This window comes from Somniosus microcephalus, chromosome 13 (assembly GCF_052327205.1).
Source record: "Somniosus microcephalus isolate GS21.2 chromosome 13, FLI_Smic_1.0, whole genome shotgun sequence".
Classification (NCBI taxonomy): domain Eukaryota; kingdom Metazoa; phylum Chordata; class Chondrichthyes; order Squaliformes; family Somniosidae; genus Somniosus; species Somniosus microcephalus.
In genome coordinates, this window is record NC_140999.1 from 57,089,704 (window position 1) to 57,112,435 (window position 22,732).

General features: G+C 48.2%; 1 long non-coding RNA gene across 1 annotated transcript; it reads right to left on the reverse strand.

Moving 5' to 3' along the window:
* Positions 1-3,390: 3,390 nt before the first annotated feature.
* Positions 3,391-4,004, reverse strand: LOC147108340 (uncharacterized). The gene is made up of 2 exons (XR_015080715.1): positions 3,957-4,004; positions 3,391-3,744 (listed from the first exon to the last, which is right to left on the reverse strand). It is a non-coding gene; the product is annotated as an uncharacterized LOC147108340 (long non-coding RNA).
* Between the last annotated feature and the right edge of the window lie 18,728 nt (positions 4,005-22,732).

Here is a 22,732-nt window from a genome sequence, read left to right on the forward strand (position 1 = left end):
TGAGTGTTGTTGGAGCTGCACTCATCTAGGCAAGTGGAGGGTATTCCATCACACTCCTTACTTGTTGACGTAAGAAAACTACTAGGCACTTGGTCTAAGTGTTAAGCAAAGCTTTAATCAACTGTTTTACAACATGGAGGTCTAGCTGTGTCCTTCACTAGTTCCTGTTAAGAATGTCCTGTGCAAGTTGGGCCCGTGCCCGAGTATTTATGCTCTCCCTGGACAGCGCCACCCATAGGCCGCTCAGTATTATTTCATAAGTCTTTCTTTCATGAATGACTGATTCATGTCACTTGTACCTTGTAGATGGTGGAAAGGCTTTGGGGAGTCAGGAGGTGAGGCACTGGCCACAGAATACCTAGCCTCTGACCTGCTCTTGTTACCACAGGATTCCTGGCTATATAATTTTTTAAAAATTCTTTCATGGGATGTGGGCATTGCATGCAAGGCCAGAATTTATTGCCTTCCTAATTGCCCTTGAGAAGGTGGTGGTGAGTCACCTTCTTGAACCACTGCAGTCTGTGTGGTGAAGGTACTCCCACAGTGCTGTATCACTGCAATCAGCTTCTCACCTCACCTCTGGAATTCAACTCCTTTGTCCATGTTTGGACCAAGGCTGTAATTAGGTTGGGAGCCGAGTGGTCTTGGCGGAACCCAAACTGGGCATCAGTGATCAGGTTATTGCTAAGTAAGTGCAGCTTGATAGCACTGTCGATGACACCTTCCATCACTTTGCTGATGATTGAGAGTAGACTGATGGGGCGGTAATTGGCCAGATTGGATTTGTCCTGCTTTTTGTGGACAGGACATATCTGGGCAGTTTTCCACATTGTCGGATAGATGCCACTGTTGTAGCTGTACTGGAACAGCTTGGCGCAGCTAGTTCTGGAGCACAAGTCTTCAGCACGACAGCTGGGACGTTGTCGAGGCCCACATCCTTTGCTGTATCCAGTGCGCTCAGCCGTTTTTTGATATCACGTGGAGTGAATCGAGTTGGCTGAAGACTGGCTTCTGTGATGGTGGGGACCTCAGGAGGAAGCCAATATGGATCATCCACTCGGTACTTCTGCTGAAGATGGTTGCTTCAGCCTTGTCTTTTGCACTCACATGCTGGGCTCCACCATCATTGAGGATGGGGATTATCATGGAGCCTCCTCCTCCCATAAGTTGTTTAATGGTCCACCACTATTCACGACTGGATGTGGCAGGACTGCAGAGCTTTGATCTGATCCATTGATTGTGGCATCTCTTAGACCAGTCTATAGCATGCTGCTTCCAGTTTTTAGCATGCATGTAGTCCTGTGTTGTAGCTTCCCCAGTTTGGCCCCTCATTTTTAGGTACGCCTGGTGCTGCTCCTGGCATGCTCTTCTACACTCCTTATTGAACCTGGGTTGGTCCCCTGGCTTGATGGTAATGGTAGAGTGAGGGAAATGTTGGGCCATGAGGTTACAGATTGTGTTGGAATACAATAATACTTCAAAAGCAATTCATTGGCCTTGATTTTAAAGGGGGCGTAGGTGCGGTGCACGTGAGCCCTGAACCCGGGCACTTGGAGGCGTGGCATATCTGAACGGCTGGGCCTCTCATAACCTTTTTCCCTGACCTAGATCCACTACCTGGACAGCAGGCAGGAGCAGGAATTTGGGGGCAGGAGGCCGTACCCTGGGACTCAGGTAAGTAGTGAGGGCAATAACAACAGAAAATGCTGGAAAAACTCAGCAGGTCAGGCAACATCCGTGGAGAGAAATTTGAGTTGACGTTTCGGGTCGAACCCTTCTTCAAAACTGGAAAGAAAAGAAACTAGATCGAAGGCAGTGCTGCGATCGGACAAAAGAAAAAAAGAAACAAAAGTAAAAGAGATTAGAAGCTAGGCGAGATGGTAATAGGCTGAGATTAGGTGTAAAGTGTACTGGCAGGGCAAGAGATAGCTGCCAGGTGTGAGAGAGAAACAAAAGGAAAGGGGGGGGGGGGAAAGGAGTGGAAAAATTACAAGAAAAAATGAAATAGGGGCCGAGGTTATGATCTGAAATTGTTGAACTCGATATTGAGTCCGGAAGGCTGCAGAGTGCCTAATCGGAAGATGAGGTGCTGTTCCTCGAGTTTACGTTGAGCTTCCGTGGAACAATACAAGAGGCCAAGGACGGTGAGGTCCGAGTGGGAATGGAGCGGTGAATTAAAATGACAGGCGACCGGAAGCTCGGGGTCACCCTTACGGACTGAACGGAGGTGTTCCGCAAAGCGGTCACCCAATCTGCGTTTGGTCTCCCCAATGTAGAGGAGACCGCATCGTGAGCAGCGAATACAGTATACTAGATTGCGAGAAGTGCAAGTAAATCGCTGTTTCACCTGGAAGGGGTGTTTGGGGCCCTGGACAGTGGGAAGGGGGGAGACCAAACGCAGATTGGGTGACCGCTTTGCGGAACACCTCCGTTCAGTCCGTAAGGGTGACCCCGAGCTTCCGGTCGCCTGCCATTTTAATTCACCGCTCCATTCCCACTCGGACCTCACCGTCCTTGGCCTCTTGTATTGTTCCACGGAAGCTCAACGTAAACTCGAGGAACAGCACCTCATCTTCCGATTAGGCACTCTGCAGCCTTCCGGACTCAATATCGAGTTCAACAATTTCAGATCATAACCTCGGCCCCTATTTCATTTTTTCTCGTAATTTTTCCACTCCTTTCCCCCCCCCCTTTCCTTTTGTTTCTCTCTCACACCTGGCAGCTATCTCTTGCCCTGCCAGTACACTTTACACCTAATCTCAGCCTATTACCATCTCGTCTAGCTTCTAATCTCTTTTACTTCTTTTGTTCCTTTTATCCGATCGCAGCCCTGCCTTCGATCTAGTTTCTTTTCTTTCCAGTTTTGAAGAAGGGTTCGACCCAAAACGTCAACTCAAATTTCTCTCCACGGATGTTGCCTGGCCTGCTGAGTTTTTCCAGCATTTTCTGTTGTTATTTCGGATTTCCAACATCTGCAGTATTTTGCTACCATAAGTAGTGAGGGGAGCTCTGGACGCGATCAGGGGCAAGCCTGGGGCAAAGGAGGTCCAAGGGAGGTCTTGGCCAACAAGGAAACCTAAAATTAAATATAATTACACCTGCTCGCTTACTTACCTGCCTGAACGTCTTCTGTCAATGCTCCCCTGCTCAGGCCTCCAACTAAAATTGTAGGTCGGGCTTGGATCTGCATATTTAAAGAGAGCTTGCTCTTTGGGAAGGCAGTGGGATTAGAGGGGGTAAGTGACTACACTCATTTTAACTGCACCGCCCCCCCCCCCCGTCCGGTTTCCACCAGGTTGGGGAGCGGGGAGGTGGCTGTGGGAGAGTGGGGGAGGGAGGTGGAATCGGGCCCAATAATTGTGTCAAGCGATTCGAGACATTTTGACAATGTGATGCGAAAGTATTTTATTCTAACTTAGTGATTTGTAAAGCTAACTAAATAAAAAACCTTTGAAGGCATGCTGGATAGGATTTTCGTATTCTGTTCTTTTCCTCATTTTGATCTGGCGCTGCCCTTCTGCTAACCCCCCCAGCCTGACCTTTACGGATCCTGCAGGAAGCACTACACTTGAAATAGAATACACAACCACGGCTGGCTAGGCAGGTAGCGGTTTCCATGGCAGCGAACTGTGACACGGCAGATTCTGCGTTGCTGTAATCAGTGAGGGCAGGAACAGCTGGTGCTTTTCCCGGGATAATGTCACGTTGAGAGCGTTACAGTCGGCAGCTGGGCCCACCGTCAACCTATCAGATAAAAAGCCATGTTAGGATATCAAACGATACACCACACAGAGTCAATCAGCTCGCACAAAAACGTCGGCCACATGACACTGGGATAGAATCTGGGGCTAGAGTTTTCACTCGTTTCAGCTAGCAAGATCAGCGCAATCCAGGCGGAATCTGCCGAAACAGCGCAAAAGATCAGGAAAAAGTGGCCAACGGCCAAAAACACTCACGTTCTTGTTTTCCGCGATCTTTTGCGCTGGTTCAAGATTCAATTCGCCCGGTTCAGGTCCCACCCACAAAACAGGATACGCCCCCAGGTCACCATCGTGAGATTGTGCTGGTTCGGGAAGGCTCTTCAAATTGTGTTCATTTTTTTAGGCACACAGGCACTAGTCGGCACGCTTAAAAGTTTATTCATATCAAAAAATATTTCATTTACTAAGAAACTGACTAGTGTACACCAATGAAACTATTAAATGGCTCAGTGTAGTTTTTTATGTCATTTTCAGTGAGTAACTCGTGTTACTCACAGGTGGAGGACTGGACACTCTTATTAAAAATGCTTATTTTTGCTGATAAACCTATTTTCAGCTGTATTAGTAAAACGGGACCAGGTTACTTCTTTTAAATACATCAAGAAATACTTTTTCATAAGAAAAAAATAAACGATTACTTTCTATTAAGTTGCCCGATTGCGCTGGTTCATTGTAGATTTTATGTTTGTGATTATGCAAATGTATTTTAGCGGAAACTGAAGCATAACCTAACCAGAATAATTTCAAGCGCATGTTGAGTGCAATTCCAGGTTGTGCCCAAAGCGGAAACTCTAACGCCTGATGCTTTTATTGTTTTAAAGAGTGAATTTGACCATTAGTGTCGCTTTTAATACGCTTGGGGGCCACTGGGATATGGGTGGTTCCGAGGGTTAGACGCAGCCTTTTCACCTCTGGCACCTGGGTTGCGTCCTAGACCGACTCGGGGTCAAGATCTTCTCTCTCCGCTGGCTGTAAGAGCCCCATGCTGCATAAGTTTGGGCAGTAACAATCCAATCCCAGTGGCACAAGATTGCCTCAATTTTGGCCACCGATGGCATTAAACTGGCAATCTCACTCAGCGAGACCACGAGGGTTGCTGAAAGATTCACACTGGTAAGAGAGAGAGGGAGGGGGTCTTCTAAGATTGGGCAGAGTAGAGGTAGTTTTATTTGGTATCTTCAACCATGTGCCACCTGACCTGGCTGTGCTCAAGACTGTCAACGCCTGAAGTGGGAAATGTTCTATTCCCCAGCATTAGCATATCCCATCTTGAATTACAACAAAAATCATCAAATAAGTGATTAAACACAAAGGTCATACAGAAAGATTTCTGGTGAACTTTCTAGCACAGCGGGTCGAAGCAGCGAGCAGGTGTAATGGCAAGTAGATGGGAAGTCAGCAGTAAGTATTCCCGCTGAAAAAAGGGGTCTCTTAGCCTTGCTCAGAGTAGACTTCTTACCAGAACTTGCTGGCCAGTGGCTCCCTTACCTGGGTTCAAATTTCCCTGTGCCCTGGGGAGATGTCCATTAGCCATGTAGCACGGGAAATTTGATGGGACTGACAACTCCCTCATTGGACGTGTGAGCAGTGCCTCTCAGTCATGCTCCTGCGATGCAAGCTGGCCCCTCTGTTCTTGGCTGGGATGGTGTGTGGCCCTTGGAGTTGCAGTCCAGATTACACAGCTGCCCAACCATGCGCGGGACCCATGGGGAGAGTCGCTCCGGCTGCCTACCTCTCTTGCCTGGTCTTATCCGAGCCCGGGTAACCCTGGAGAGGAGCCCAGCAGTGCCCATTGGTACGCTCAAGGTCTTCCGTGACTGGTGGGCACCGCAGACCGTCAATTATATAATTGAACACAACAACAAGATCATGATTTAATTTATGTTATGTTCCCATCAGTTTGATGGGACCGTGGATTTAATTTTATTAGTGGTGCTCTCCTCAGCTGTGGCTCAGTGGTAGCTCTCGCATCTGAGTCAAATCCCAATCCAGAGACTTGAGCACAAACTCTAGGCTGACACACCAGTGCAGTACTGAGGGAATGCTGCACTGTCGGAGGTGCCGTCTTTCAGAGGTAAGCAGTGGCCCCGTCTACCCTCTCAGGTGGACATAAAAGATCCCATGACACAATTCAAAGAAGATCTAGGGAATTCTCCCTGGTGATCTGGCTAATGTTTATCCCCCAACCAAGATTACTAAAACAGATTATCTGGTCATTATCTGATTTATTTTTGGGAGCTTGCTGTGCACAATATGGCTTGCACATTTCCTACATTACAACAGTGACTACACTTCAAAAGTACTTCATTGTGTGTAAAATGCCTTGGGATGTCCTGAGGTTATGAAAGATGCTATATAATTGCAAGTCCTTCTTTCTTTCTCCTCAGATTGAGGGAGTACTTGTATTGATTTCTTTCAATATTCTGTCACTATTATATCCCAGTGCCACCCCTAATGGTCCCATTAAGATGGGTTAAAGTCATCCCAAGTTAATACCTATAACCCTGTCATTCTTAATTCAACTCCTATGGATTGTTGGGTTTAATAACTCCTCCAGGCCAGTTTGCCCTGATGAGATCACCAGCAGTTCCCTGTTTAAACACAGATACGAAACAAAATCAATAGAAAGACAGAAATAAACAGAAGGATGTTATGTTGCATGAGAAAACTAACTTGGGTTTTTAAAAAGGAGTTCTGATGTCACAATTAATTCTTTAAGGTCAAGGGCACTGCTGGGATTAACCTAGAATATATTACACTTCTTTGCAATGATATTGGAAATTCCGTTTCATGTTAAACTTATTTTTTCAGGCCAAATTTATATTCTGCACCAGATGCTGCCACACACTTTACTGTGCGAAGGGTGCCGAGTCTCAAACAGAGCAATAATCTTTTCCTTCACTTCTTGAAGCTGCAGTTCTGTTGCTGTGTCTGAAAATCTATCTGCAGACTTCAAACAATCTTCTTCCCAAGATTTGCCAGTAAAAATAGATCCACCCTTTAAACAGCTGCTGCAGCCCTTTACCTTGGTGCTGCAGTATATCCTGTAGCCGCCAACCCCCCACCCCCACAACTCCCCTCCCCAAATCAGCGAGCTCCCTATCAGTGGCGCGTTACACAATGGGCTGCCTGTATCTCTTCCGTGGCCTTGTCCACAGCCGGGTGGCCCCGAAGAAGGAGCATGCAGTATCCACGACTGGTTGGCACCGCAGGGACTGGACATTGGTAATAATATTATTATTTAAGCTTATAAGTTTCCTTTTTTTTGAATGGTTTTGTTCTTTATTAGTTGTGCCTGTCTAAAAAGGGGTACTTTTGTTTGATGACACTGGGGCAACCCAGTGTCTCCTTACTGGTTTATTTGGCTTGGAACATGTAATTAGCACTGAACCCAGAAAATTAATCGCAGCCAGACATACGACACTCAAGCTGGAATTTTCCAGGGTCCATGCGGGCGCGATCGGAGGTGGGTCAGGTGGGAAAGTTGAAATTTCTTGCAGCGGGTCGAGAACCCGTCGTCATCCTTCCCCGCACACACTTTTCCCTTGGGCGCATCTATCAGCATGGCAGCAACCTGACCGGCAGAGTCGGGCGACCCAATTTAAAGGATTATTAGCTTATTGTCAGACCCTTAAGAGTCTTTTGAACCTTACCATTCCAATTTCACTGGATGCCCATGGGACTCACACTGCTCGGGGAGCACGTCTGTCAACCTGAGGTGGGAGTTGAGAGGCCATTACTCCAGCTGATTAGTTGACAGCATCAAATGTACTATAAAAGCTCCCACCTCACAGCTGATCACTTTCCTCAGGCAGGAGCTGTTGCTGACTGCATTGCCAGCACAGATTGAGCTTTCTGCAGGCTGCAAGTCTTTCCAGCAAAGCCTCCATCCAGTGTCACCTCATTGGAAGAACCTCTCTCAACACTGACAGATTGCTTCTGTCATCTCTACTTCATCTGCCATGTATTCCATCAACAGAGGTGCTATTTATACTGTCTCACCTTGGTCCTCAGAATCTGACCACAATGAGCCCCAATACCAGCATCATCAGGCACACCAGCAGCATCAACAACACCAACCTTCTCTGCAATCACCTGATGCTGCACAGGACAAAGGGCATCAGCACCTGAGTACATTGCTGCCCGGGAGGCCAGGGATGACCTCATCATGGCCAGATTTACTTAAATTTATGCTGTACACCCATATGGCTGCCACATGATGCACCAGGTTGGCACCACCCCACACCAACACCATAATGCATCCCTACAAAGACCAAGCCATTCCTTTCACACTCACCACCATTGCTGGAGGTACCATTATGTCTCAACTGCAACTTACTAAGCCACTTCCAAAGGTGCACATAAATCTGTCCAAGACCGGAAAGTGTTGAAAGTAAAGATTTTTATGTTTGACAGCACATTAACGGAAATTTTACATAAACATTGAATAAAACACTCAAGTGGCTACCCTTGTGAATCTACTTACATGTCATCTTTCTCTTCGGCGTGCTTCTACGAGGTGCTACCCCTGTGGCTTCAGCAGAAGTAGAGGCAGCCTGCTCACTTCCCTGCTGCCAAGGAGCTGGAGAGCACCTTGCTGCACATCAGTGGGGCCATGAGGACCCACGCCTACACTGACATCCCTCCTAGAGAGGAGGTCTATGAGCCTCTGCCATCTATTCTCCATAGATAGTCATCTAATCTCCATAGAGACCATATGCTCCTGAGTCGCGCATTAGCTGCTCCATGTAGGTGGCCATCCTATCCATGGAGGAGCCTACAGTCGACATCGCCTGCGACACGGTGGTGCTCATGTTGGAGATGGACTCCTCCATTCTCTGCACATTTGCAGACATTGCACTCGCAAAACCTGTCAAAGCCTCCTGCACTTCTTCCTGCAGCTCTAGGATTGCCCTCTTTCTGGATGGCCCCCGAGGCTCAGCGTCTGCATGCAACTGAGCAGAGCTAGGAGCATCCTGCGCCCTCCGGCAAGGAGTCTTCACTGCTGTCCCTGTCTCCACCATCTGCTCTTACTCACTTGTGAGTTGTGAGACACCAGGTGACAACAGAACTCTATCTCGCGTGGGACACACCCAGGTGTGCGTATCTGCGCTGGAGCTGGGTGCGCTTATGTTTGGTGATGGTGCACACTCAGAGGCTGGAGGCTCCTCTGAGGAGTCATCTTCCTCTTCCTCCTGGACAGTTAGGTGGGGGGAGGCTCTTGATGGACGTCTGGGAGAGTAAAGAGATGAGTTAGAAATGTCATATGAAGAATGGGTACAGATACCATTATGCACACGATGACCATTCAATGGCTGCTGACATCAGTCCCCATATGAGTGACTGATGTATGCCATGTAGCTGTATGATATGTAAATCTCTCACCAGGTTGCTGAGATGTCCCCCTCTCTTCGTCTCCCACCTCCAGCTGCTTGGCGACTCCAGATATTTCTAAAGCAGCCTCCTCTGCTGTTGTAATGTTAACAAATTATGGAGTGCCACCTCCAGTTCTCTCCCTCTCTCTCTTATTTTGGGCTCTCTTTTCCTGCAAGGAGGGAAAGAGGAGATGGTTGAGAGGGAGTGATGGAATGAGTTTTATTAAATCCGTGAATCTTAAGGTATGGTGTTCTTCAATAAATAGACGGAGACTGCAGATCAACAATCAACAGGTGTTTACTGGGTGAGGGTAGTCTAATAACTAACAGTACAGATGCCTGCTCAGGGCTTATATACAGGTGTGGTCACTGCCAGTACCACAGTATACAGGAGCTGTAAAAGTAGTTCTCTCTTAAAGGTACATACACTACAATTCCTCCCCTTTTAGATTAACAGTACCATAACATTCAAATAACAGTTAACACTTTTAACATGCACATTAACTGAAATAGTCCATGTATAGATTCAGTCTTTGGGGCGGCTTCCTGATCCTTTCTGGATAGTGCCTTTCCTGAGTGTCTTGTTCTTGGTGCGGAGGCGATTCTGGCCCCCTGTCGTCGGTTAGTTCATCAGCTTCCAATGCTACTGTTTCTGGGGTAGATGCTACCGGTTTGTAGGGTTCATCACCAGGTATGCTAGACATGGGGTTGACTCATTCCTGTGACGCTAGGATCTGGTCGACATGGCGTCTCACAATGTTCTCCCCGACATCCACTGTGTACATTAGTGGCCCCTGCCATGTGCATATCGTTCCGGGTTGCCATTTCTCTGTTCGGTAGTCGCGGGCCAAGACTGGTTGTCCTACATTGAAGCTCCTTGTCGGCTTCTCATTGATGTGCTGGAATTGCTTATTCTCAACATTTCTTCGCACATTTGGGCTGAGCAAATCCAGACGAGATCTCAACCTTCGGTTAAAGAACATCATGGCTGGGGTCTGGTTGGTAACTGCATGTGTCGCATTTCTGTAGGCTAACAGGAAATTGTCCACCTTATGCTGCAGTGGAATGTCGTCATCGCACATGGCCCTTACTGCCTTTTTAAAGGTTTGTACGAACCTCTCAGCCAATCCATTTGTGGCTGGATGATACGGGGCGGATGTATAATGCCTTACCCCATTCCATCTCATAAATTTCCGAAACTTTTCGGACACAAACTGTGGTCCGTTATCAGAGCAAATCTGCTCTGGCAAGCCGTTCCTGGCAAATATGGTCCGTAGGACTGCAATCGTTTTCTCCGTAGTGGTGGAGGACATTTTGATCACCTCAGGCCATTTCGAGTGTGCATCCACTGCTATTAAGAACATTGAGTCCATGAATGGACCAGCAAAATCAATATGCACCCATTGCCATGGAGAGGAGGGCCACTCCCATGGGTGTAGAGGGGCATGTGGTGGTGCATTTTGGACCTTCTGGCATCCTGAGCAGCTCTTTGTTAGGTCCTCGATTTGTTGATCGATTCCCAGCCACCACACATAAGCCCTAGCAAGGCTTTTCATTTTCACCCCTCCCAGATGGCCTTCGTGAAGCTCATTGAGCACTCTCTCCCTTAACTTGGGTGGAATTACCACTCGGGATCCACACATCACTGTCCCCTGGCATACTGACAGCTGTTCTCTTCTGGATGAGAATGCTGGCAACAGTGAATCGCCATGTGTTGGCCATCCCTTCACCGTCAAATCATATACCCGAGACAGTGTCGAATCATTTCGGGTTTCCTTCTCTATATCCGCGTTAGTTACTGGCAAGTGTTCAATTATCGACGAATAAAATATTTTGACAGGGTCCACTGCTGGTGCTTCCTCCGCAGTAGGCAGTGGCAGGCGTGATAGCCCATCAGCATTTCCATGCTGTTTCATGCCCTTATATTCTATTTCATATTGGTTCACCCCTAGAAAAAGGGACCATCTTTGTAGCCGTTGCGCAGTCATCACCGGAACGCCCTTCTTTGGATTAAAGATGGAGACAAGTCGTTGGTGGTCAGTCAGCAAGGTGAACTTCTGCCCTTGCAGATAGTGGTTGAACTTTTTTACTCCCCATACTAGGCTGAGGGCCTCCCTGTCAATCTGGGCATAGTTGCGCTCGGCTGAGGTTAGTGACCGAGACGCAAAGGCTACTGGCCTCTCCAACCCGTCTGGGAATTTTGCGACAGCACCACTCCAATACCATAGGGTGATGCATCACACGCCAACCGAATTGGTAGTGCTGGGTTGAAATGGGCCAACACCTCTTTTGATGTGATCAATTCTTTGCACTTCTGGAAAGCTCATTTACATTCGTCATTCCACTTCCATGCTACCCCCGTCTGCAGTAGAGTGTTCAGTGGGTGTAATACTGTAGACAAATTTGGTAAGAACTTATGGTAGTAGTTCACCAGCCCGAGGAACGACCTCAGGTGTGACACATTTTCTGGTGCTGGAGCCTTGACTACTGCCTCAATCTTCTCAGAGGACTTATGTAACCCCTCTTCATCAATAACATGGCCACAATACGAGATCTGCTTCTGGAAAAACTCGCATTTGTGGCGATTAGATCGTAGCCCATATTCCTTCAATCTAGTGAGCACCTGCTCCAGGTTGGCGAGGTGATCACTGTCATTTTTGCCCGTGACCAGGATGTCGTCCAAATAACACTGGGTCCCTGGACTCCCTTGCAGGACTTGATCCATTGCCCTTTACCAAATAGCCGGAGCCGATGCTACCCCGAACACCAGCCGGTTGTATTGGCAGAGACCTTTGTGAGTGTTGATCGTGAGGTATTGCTTCGAGGCTTCTTCTACCTCCATTTGCAGGTACGCCTGGGCCAGATCAATCTTAGTGAAGCGTTTTCCTCCAGATAGCGAGGCGAAAATATCTTCAATCCGCGGAAGCGGATATTGTACCGTGTGAAGGATTGGGTTCACTGTCACCTTAAAGTCTCCACAGATGCGAACCTTCTTTGGTTCCCCAGGCGTATTACTCAACGACCTCTTCATTGCAGGAATGATGGGTGTAGCCCACTCGCTCCAGTCCACTTTGGACAGTACCTGAACATTCCAAACCTTCCAGCTCTGCTTCGACGGCTGGGCGGATCGCATAAGGCACCGCTCTGGTCTTAAAAAACTTTGGGCTTGCATTTTCCTCTATTTTAATCGTCGCTGTTATGCCTTTTAGTGTTCTGACTCCCTCCTGGAACACTTCTTGTGCATCAGTTAGCATTTTTGACAGTCGTCCAGGCGTGACGTCGTCATCCTTTTTGGCCTCTACCGTCAGTGCCTGTATGGAATGCCAATATAATTGTATCTTCCGGATCCATTCACGTCCTAGTAGTGGTGGTCCTCCATCTGGCAATACATATAGGTCCAATTTTGGTATTTCCTGGCTGTTGTATATCACGTTCACCCTTATTTTTCCTTTGGGGTAGACTTTTTGCCCCGTGTACGTCTTCAAGACAATCTCTGTAGCTCTCAAGGGTATATGTGAGAATAGCCGCTTGTAGTCCCTTCGGTTTATGACTGTTAGGGCTGATCCTGTGTCCAATTCCATTTTCACTTGGACTCCGTCTATCTTGAGCGTGACCCAGATAGTCTGGTGATCCTCCATTTTGATTACATTATGTAGTTTCAGACAACCCAGCTCCTTGCTTCCGGAGTCTGTATCACTTTTCTGTTCGTCTGAACTACTCTCCGTCACCTTATGTACCTTTTTGTACTTCTCCTGTGGAGATTTCTTGCTGCTGGTTTTCTTCCCCGACCTGCAGACTCTTGCTATGTGTCCTGCTTTTCCACACTGTCTGCACACTTGGTCCTTGAACCAACAATCCTTCTGGTCTTGTGTTGTTCTGCCGCAGCGATAACACTTCCCTGCTCCATATGACATTTCATTGGTGCCATATTCTTGCGGCCTCCATTGTATCTCTGCAGCGCCCCGTGCGGCTGCTTCGTGTGATACTGCCATGCTGAAAGCCTTGTCCAGCGTAAGATCCTTTTCTGATAGAAGCCGTTTCTGAGTTCATTCACTTTGAAGCCCACACACAAACTTGTCCCTTAAAGTATCTGCTAGTCCCATTCCAAACTGGCAGTGTTTCGATAGCTTGCGCGGTTCCGTTAAATACTCAGCATTACTTTCGTCTTTATGCTGGCTCCTTTTGTGAAACTTAAATCTTTCTGCTATCAGCAGCGGTGTGGGGTTTAATTGGTCCTGTAGGATTTTCACTATGTTTTCAAAATCCTTATCCACTGGCTTCTCTGGGGTTATTAGGTTTCGCAGTAAGCCATACGTTTTTGCACCCATGGAATTCAACAAAACCAGTGCTTTCCTGGCATCTGGCACTTCATTCGCCTTGCAGTACACCTCAATGCGTTCCACATATGTCGCCCAATCTTCAACTTCATTGTCGAACGCTGTGACACTGCCACTCTTCGGCATCCCTGGGTTTGGTTAGACTGGCTAAAATGGCGTCTCCCGTGCTTCCTTTTCTTCCCGCGCTCGCCCTTCTTCTCCGCTGCAGCTTCAAAAATGGCGTCTCCCGCGCTCTCCCTCCTTCTCCGCGGCTTCAAAAATGGCGTCTCCCGCACTCTCCCTTCTTCTCCGTGGCTCAAATGGCGTCTCCCGCGCTTCCTTTCTTCCCTTGCGTACGCTGCTCAGCCCTAGAGCCCTGGCTGTGCTCTGCGCGTTTTCCTGTGCGCCTCTCTCATTGCCGCCGCTCGGTCCTGAACCCCGGCTGTGCTTTACCCTCTCTCTCTTTTTGTTTTCCGTCAACGCCGCTCGGTCTTCAACCCCCAGCTGCGCCCTGTGCGCTTTACCCTCTCTCTTACCCCATCGATGCTGCTCGGCCTTTTCTGTGCCGTCGGTCGGCTCCAGCCGCTGCTGTCCGGGAAGGGTCTGCGCTGTACCTGTTGCCAGCCTGTTGCTGGATCGTCGTGGCTGGAGAACCAAACCCAGCTCTCAACAGCCTCCCCTGCGATGCTCACTCTCTGCCGGATGACTGGGCGGTTGCTCGTGGTCGACGCCCGTGCATCTGGCCTCAACTTTCTTCCACTGTCCTCCAGGAGCGAATCCTTGGGAGGAAATGCAGAGTTGCAGGTAGGTTCGAATCGACCTCATCGCGACTATTAAATCCGTGAATCTTAAGGTATGGTGTTCTTCAATAAATAGACGGAGACTGCAGATCAACAATCAACAGGTGTTTACTGGATGAGGGTAGTCTAATAACTAACAGTACAGATGCCTGCTCAGGGCTTATATACAGGTGTGGTCACTGCTGGTACTACAGTATACAGGAGCTGTAAAAGTAGTTCTCTCTTAAAGGTACATACACTACAATTTTAAGGAACGGATGGGCTAGATCTTTAGAGCTGTTAAATCCGTGAATCTTGATGTATGGTGTCCTTCAATAAATCGACAGAGACTGCAGAGGAACAATCAACAGGTGTTTACTGGATGAGGGTTACTCTAAAACGAAACAGTACAGATCCCTACTCAGGGTTTATATACAGGTGTGGTCACTGCTGGTACTACAGTATACAGGAGCTGTAAAAAGTAGTTCTCCCCTTAAAGGTACATACACAACAATTCCTCCCCTTTTAGATTAACAATACCATAACATTCATTTAACAGTTAACACTTTTAACATGCAACATTAACTGAAAATAGTCCATTTATAAATTCAGTCTTTGGGGCGGCTTCCTGATCCTTTCTGGATAGTGCCTTTCCTGAGTGTCTTGCTCTTGGTGCAGAGGCGATTCTGCCCCCCTGTCGTCGGTTGGTTCATCAGCCTCCGATGCTACTGTTTCTGGGGTAGATGCTACCTGTATGTCGGGTTCATCACCAGGTACGCAAGACATGGGGTTGACTCGTTCCTGTGACTCTAGGATCTGGTCAACGTGGCGTCTCACAATGTTCTCCCCAACATCCACTGTGTACATTAGTGGCCCCTGCCGTGTGCATATCGTTCCTGGTTGCCATTTCTCTGTTCGGTAGTCGCGGGCCAAGACTGGTTGCCCTACATTGAAGCTCCTTGTCGGCTTCTCATTGATGTGCTGGAATTGCTTATTCTCAACATCTCTTCGTACATTTGGTCTGAGCAAATCCATACGAGTTCTCAAACTTCGGTTAAAGAACATCATGGCCGGGGTCTGGTTGGTGACTGCATGTGTCGCATTTCTGTAGGCTAATAGGAAATTGTCCACCTTGTGCTGCAGTGGAATGTTGTCATCGCACATGGCCCTTACTGCTTTCGTAAAGGTTTGTACGAACCTCTCAGCCAATCCATTTGTGGCTGGATGATACGGGGCGGATGTGTAATGCTTTACCCCATTCCTCTTCATAAATCTTCGAAACTCCTCCGACACAAACTGTGGTCCGTTATCAGAGCAAATCTGCTCTGGCAAGCAGTTCCTGGCAAATATGGTCCGTAGGACTGCAATAATTTTCTCCGTGGTGGTGGAGGACATTGTGATCACCTCAGGCCATTTCGAGTGCGCATCCACGGCTATTAAAAACATTGAGTCCATGAATGGACCAGCAAAATCAATATGCACCCGTTGCCATGGAGATGAGGGCCACTCCCATGGGTGTAGAGGGGTATGTGGTGGTGCATTTTGGACCTTCTGGCATCCTGAGCAGCTCTTTGTCAGGTCCTCGATTTGCTGATCGATCCCCGGCCACCACACATAAGCCCTAGCAAGGCTTTTCATTTTCACCCCTCCCAGATGGCCTTCGTGAAGCTCATTGAGCACTCTCTCCCTTAACTTGGGTGGAATTACCACTCGGGATCCACACATCAAGGTCCCCTGGCATACTGACAGCTGTTCTCTTCTGGATGAGAATGCTGGCAACAGTGAGTTGCCATGTGTTGGCCATCCCTTCACCATCAAGTCATATACCTGAGACAGTGTTGGGTCATTTCGGGTCTCCATCTCTATATCAGCGTTAGTTACAGGCAAGCGTTCCATTATAGTCGAATGAAATATTTCGACAGTGTCCACTGCTGGTGCTTCCTCCACAGTAGGCAGTGGCAGGCGTGATAGCCCATCAGCATTTCCATGCTGTTTCGTGCCCTTATACTCGATTTCATATTGGTTCGCCCCTAGAAAAATGGACCATCTTTGTAGCCGTTGCGCAGTCATCACCGGAACGCCCTTCTTTGGATTAAAGATGGAGACAAGTGGTTGGTGGTCAGTCAGCAAGGTGAACTTCTGCCCGTGCAGATAGTGGTTGAACTTTTTCACTCCCCACACTAGGCTGAGGGCCTCCCTGTCAATCTGGGCATAGTTACGCTCGGCTGAGGTTAGTGATCGTGACGCAAAGGCTATTGGCCTCTCTGAGCCGTCCGAGAATTTGTGCGACAGCACCGCTCCAATGCCATAGGGTGATGCATCACACGCCAACCTAATTGGTAATGCTGGGTTGAAATGAGCCAGCACCTCTTTTGATGCGATCAATTCTTTGCTCTTCTGGAAAGCTCGTTTACATTCGTCATTCCACTTCCATGGTACCCCTGTTTGCAGTAGGGTGTTCAGTGGGTGTAATACTGTAGACAAATTTGGAAAGAACTTATGGCAGTAGTTCAGCAGCCCGAGGAACGACCTCAGTTGTGACACATTTTCCGGTGCTGGAGCCTTGACTACTGCCTCAATCTTTTCAGGGGACTTATGTAACCCCTCTTCATCAATAACGTGGCCACAATATGAGATCTGCTTCTGGAAAAACTCGCATTTGTGGCGATTAGCTCGGAGCCCATATTCCTTCAATCTAGTGAGCACCTGCTCCAGGTTGGCGAGGTGATCACTGTCATTTTTGCCCGTGACCAGGATGTCATCCAAATAACACTGGGTCCCTGGAATCCCTTGCAGGACTTGATCCATTGCCCTTTGCCAAATAGCCGGAGCTGATGCTACCCCGAACACCAGCCGGTTGTATTGGTAGAGACCTTTATGAGTGTTGATCGTGAGGTACTGTTTCGAGGCTTCTTCTACCTCCATTTGCAGGTATGCCTGGGCCAGATCAATCTTAGTGAAGCGTTTCCCTCCAGATAGCAAGGCGAAAATATCTTCAATCCGCAGAAGCGGATATTGTACCGTGTGAAGGACGGGGTTCACTGTCACCTTAAAGTCCGCACAGATGCGAACCTTCTTTGGTTCCCCAGGCGCATTACTCAATGACCTCTTCATTACAGGAACGATGGGTGTTGCCCACTCGCTCCAGTCCACTTTTGACAGTACTCCTGAACGTTCCAAACCTTCCAGCTCTGCTTCGACAGCTGGGCGGATCGCATAGGGCACCGGTCTGGCCTTAAAAAACTTTGGGCTTGCATTTTCCTCTATTTTGATCATCGCTGTTATGCCTTTTAGTGTTCTGAGTTCTTCCTGGAACACTTCTTGTGCGTCAGTTAGCATTTTTGACAGTCGTCCAGGTGTGACGTCATCATCCTTTTTGGCATCTACAGTCAGTGCTTGTATGGAATGCCAATCTAGCTGTATCTTCCGGATCCATTCACGTCCTAGTAGTGGTGGTCCTCCCTCTGGCAATACATATAGGTCCATTTTTGGTGTTTCCTTGCCGTTATATATAACGTTCACCCTTATTTTTCCTTTGGGGTAGACTTTTTGCCCCGTGTACATCTTCAAGATGATCTCTGTATCTCTCAAGGGTATATGTGAGAATAGCCGCTTGTAGTCCCTTCGGTTTATGACTGTTAGGGCTGTTCCTGTGTCCAATTCCATTTTCACTTGGACTCCAACTATCTTGCGCGTGACCCAGATAGTTTGGTGATCCTCCGTTTTGATCACATTATGTAGTTTCAGACAACCCAGCTCCTTGCTTCCGGAGTCTGTACCCCTTTTCTGTTCATCTGAACTACTCTCCGTCACCTTATTTACCTTCTTGTACTTCTCCTGTGGAGATTCCTTGCTGCTGGTTTTCTTTTCCGACCTGCAGACTCTTGGTATGTGTCCTACTTTTCCACACTGTCTGCACACTTGGTCCTTGAACCAACAATCCTTATGGTCGTGTGTTGTTCTGCCGCAGCGATAGCACCACATTGTCTGTATGCCATTTCATTTGTGCCATATTCTTGCGGTCTCCGTTGTATCTCAGCTGTGCCCCGTGCTGCTGCTTCGTGTGATACTGCCATGCTGAAAGCCTTGTCCAGCGTAAGATCCTTTTCTGATAGAAGCCTTTTCTGGGTTCCTTCACTTTGAAGCCCACACACGAACTTGTCCCTTAAAGTATCTGCTAGTCCCATTCCAAACTGGCAGTGTTTCGATAGCTTGCGCAGTTCTGTTAAATACTCAGCATTACTTTCATCTTTATGCTGGTTCCTTTTGTGAAACTTAAATCTTTCTGCTATCAGCAGCAGTGTGAGGTTTAAGTGGTCCCGTAGGATTGACACTATGTTTTCAAAATTATTTTCCGCTGGTTTCTCTGGGGTTACTAGGTTTCGCAGTAAGCCATACGTTTTTGCACCCATTTAATTCAACAATACCAGCGCTTTCTTGTCATCTGGAACTTCATTCGCCTTGCAGTACACTTCAATGCGTTCAACATATGTCGTCCAATCTTCGACTTCATTGTCGAACACTGTGATACTGCCACTCTTCGGCATTTTTATTTTTTTTATTTTTCGGTGTCGTTAGACCAGCTCAAAATGGCATCTCCCGCGCTCTCCCTTCTTCTCCGCTGGCTCAAAATGGCGTCTCCCGCGCTTTCCTTTCTTCCCGCGCTCTCCCTTCTTCTCCGCTGCGGCTAAAAGAAAATGGCGTCTCACTTCTTCTCCGCGGACTCTGCTCGGCCCTTGAACACTGGCTGCGCTCTGCGCGTTTTCCTGCGCGCCTCTCTCATTGATGCCGCTCGGTCCTGAACCTCGGCTGTGCCCTGTGCGCTTTACCCTCTCTCGTTGATACCGCTCAGTCTTCAACCCCGGCTGCGCCCTGTGCGCTTTACCCTCTCTCTTACCCCGTCGATGCTGCTCGGCCTTTTTCTGTGCCGTCGGTCGGCTCCCGCCGCCGCTGTCCGGGAAGGGTCTGCACCGTACCTGCTGCCAGCCCGCTGCGCTGGATCATCGCGACTGGAGAACCAAGCCCAGCTCTCCACAGCCTCCTCTGTGATGTTCAAGTCCTCTCTGGATGGTCGACGCCCGCACTTCTGGACTCGGCCTTCCCCTTTCACTGCTCTCCTGGAGCGAATCCCTGGGAGGTGATGCAGAGTTGCAGGTAGGTTTGAATCCACTCGTCGCCACTGTTAAATCCGTGAGTCTTGATGTATGGTGTCCTTCAATAAATCGACAGAGACTGCAGAGGAACAATCAACAGGTGTTTACTGGATGAGAGTTACTCTAAAACTAAACAGTACAGATCCCTACTCAGGGTTTATATACAGGTGTGGTCACTGCCGGTACTACAGTATACAGGAGCTGTAAAAAGTAGTTCTCCCCTTAAAGGTACATACACAACAAGAGCGAGATTATGATTCAGTGGGGTCCCAAAGCCAAGTGGCCTCCTTGTGTGTTGTTAGTTGGTATGATTGCACTAGGATGAGGGTGAGTGTGAGGGGTGGCTAGTCAGATGGGGGATGTGATAATGTAGCTAGAGAGAGAGGGATGGGTGGGCATGCAAGGTATGTTGGTGTGAGTAAGGATGTGCAGGATTAGGGTAAGGAAGGCAGAGTGATGAGGATGTAATGAGAGGCACAGCAGGATGAAGTTGAGTGTGGCTTTGCACTCACATTTCCTGATCTAATGAGATCATTGAAACATTTGCGGCACTGCACCCAGGTCCTCCTGACCACATCCCTGCTGTTGATCTCCTCTGCAATCTCCAACCAAGCTGTTTCGGTCTCCTGGGGAGGTCTCTTCTTCCCATTGGTAGGGAAGAGGACCTCCCTGTGTGCTCTGATTCCCTCCACAAGCATATGGAGGGAGTCATTGGAGAACCTGGGTCCAGCCCTCTGCCTCTGTGCAGTCATTTCCAAAGTGTTTGCAGCACTCCAATGCTGTAGTGCACTGACAGCACTATTTTAGATTAACCTTCAAATGTAATGTGGCCATGGCCCCTTTAAATATCCCAGCTGAAAACGCGTCATTGATGACGTTAGCAGACTCGCACCATTTAATTGAGCAGTGTAACACGCAGGGCGGGCTTAATAGGCCCTATTGATGTAAAGTTGTTTTGTGCAGCGGGATGGCGCCAGCAACGGGGTCGCGATCTGCCATGGCCACCGCCCGCACCAGACCCACTCAGGTAGGGAAAATTCCAGCCTCAGTATCACAGAACTCATGTCGCAACGCTCCCCCTATTGTTGAAAACCAACTGTTTCTGTTGTTTCAGTGATAATCCCAGCATTGCTGACCTGCTAACGAATGCCCCATTTTGTATAAATACCACGTATTAAAAAAAAAGGCTGGTTACCAGCTCTGTTAGTGAAGCTGCATCTGCAGTGAGAGCAACACTCCGTACCCGTGCTGTTGGCTCAATTAAGCAGCCACCTGTTGTGAGCAGTCAGTTCTTCTCAGAAAGCCAGGAGCTTCTAAATTTAATTAAATGGGACTTGAATCTGGAGTAAGCTGCCACCTGCCAGTAAGACTGAAAGGCCAGCTCTATCTCTTCTCTCTCATTTCTTTCTCTCTTCTCTCTCTTTCTCTTCTCTTTCTCCTCTTTTCTCTCTCTTGCTCCCTCCCCCATCCCAGCTGTGATTGCTGCCCTGAGTTTTTAACGGCCGCTAATGAATAATCACCTGGTAACCATTCATGGTTATGACTGTTTCCAAGTGATTATTCATGAGATCAAATGAAGGCCACCTGTGATAGCCTTGTCCTGTCAAATCGCCATCTGGGTGAGGTAGGGAGGGCAACTGGTCCCTGTGAAAGAGTGTCACTGAAAGAATCAATGACTTGGAAGTAGGATACTGCCTACGATTTCATGAAGTGGCTAGTTTTACTCTCCCTAACCCAGGGACACTGAAGCCAATTGTGATGCCTCTATCACCACCCCGGGGCTTAGATCAACAAACTCAGCACAGGCCAGGAAGCATTCTCTTCCTTCGAGGATCCCTCCCTTCCTGAGAGGAAGCTTGTGCCAAATCCCCAACACAGCTGAGACCGAGACCTTATTGTAAGGGATCATGGGCATGGACCCATCTCTAATGTATGGGGGCTCCAGCACAGTGCCAGTCACGTCCCTGTGTTTTTCATAGACCTAGGTTAACTGAATCTTAAATGTACCAGCCAAATCAACACTGGCTACACAAGAATGGTAGAGGCTGGGCACTGTATAATGAGCAGTTCACCTCCTAACCCCTCAAGGGGCTATAGGGAGGGAGGAACTTAAAACAATGACTATCACTAGAGAAAAAGTACTAGGCAAACTAATGGGACTAAAGGCTGACAAGTCCCCGGGACCTGATGGCCTACATCCTAGGGTCTTAAAAGAATTGGCTGCAGTGATAGTGGATGCGTTGGTTGTAATCTACCAAAATTCCCTGGATTCTGGAGTGGTCCCAGCGGATTGGAAAACTGCAAATGTAACGCCCCTATTCAAGAAAGTAGAGAGACAGAAAGCAGGAAACTATAGGCCAGTTAGCCTAACAAATGTCATTGGGAAAATGCTGGAATCCATTATTAAGGAAGTAACAGCAGGACATTTAGAAAATCATAATACAATCAAGCAGAGTCAGCGTGGTTTTATGAAAGGGAAATCGTGTTTGACAAATTTATTAAAATCCTTTGAGGATGTAACGAGCAGGGTGGCTAAAGGGGAACCAGTAGATGTGGTGTATTTGGATTTCCAGAAGGCATTCAATAAGGTGCCACATAAAAGGTTACTGCACAAGCTAAGAGCTCACGGTGTTTGGAGTAATATATTAGCATGGATAGGGGATTGGCTAACTAACAGAAAACAGAGAGTTGGAATAAATGGGTCATTTTCAGGTTGGCAAACTGTAACTAGTGGGGTGCCACAGGGATCAGTGCTGGGGCCTCAACTATTTACAATCTGTATTAATGACTTGGATGAAGGGACTGAGTGTACTGCAGCCAAATTTGTTGATGATACAAAGATAGGTGGGAAAGCAAGTTGTGAGGAGAACACAAAGGGGGAATTTTGCCAGCCCTAGGGAGGCGGGTATGGAGGCGGGACTGCTGGGAAAAAGGCAGAAACTGGGAGCGGGTACCGAACCCGCTCCCAACCCGCCTCCATGCCATCTTCCCGGGAGGCGGGTCCCCGACTCGCGCAGGGACCCATTTCTTTGAAGTGGGAAGGGGATTACAACCAATTAACTGCCTGTTAACAGGTAGTTGACAGGCAGTTAAGAGCCTTATCCCCATTTTACCCTTGCAAGTGCAGGCTGTGAACCTCGCCAGGGTCAGCAAGGCGAGCAGTGGGTCTGCGGCGGTGAGAGGGGTTGAAAAGTCAGCAGTGGAGTTGAGTGATGGGTGCAAGTGTGGAGAAGTAAGTATGAGAGGTGAGTGGAAAGTGATAGAAAAAGTTTACTTACCTTTGCTTCTTCCTGCAGGCTTCAACCCTTGGGGATCCAGAGGTGCCTCATCTCAATGGCAGAGATGACA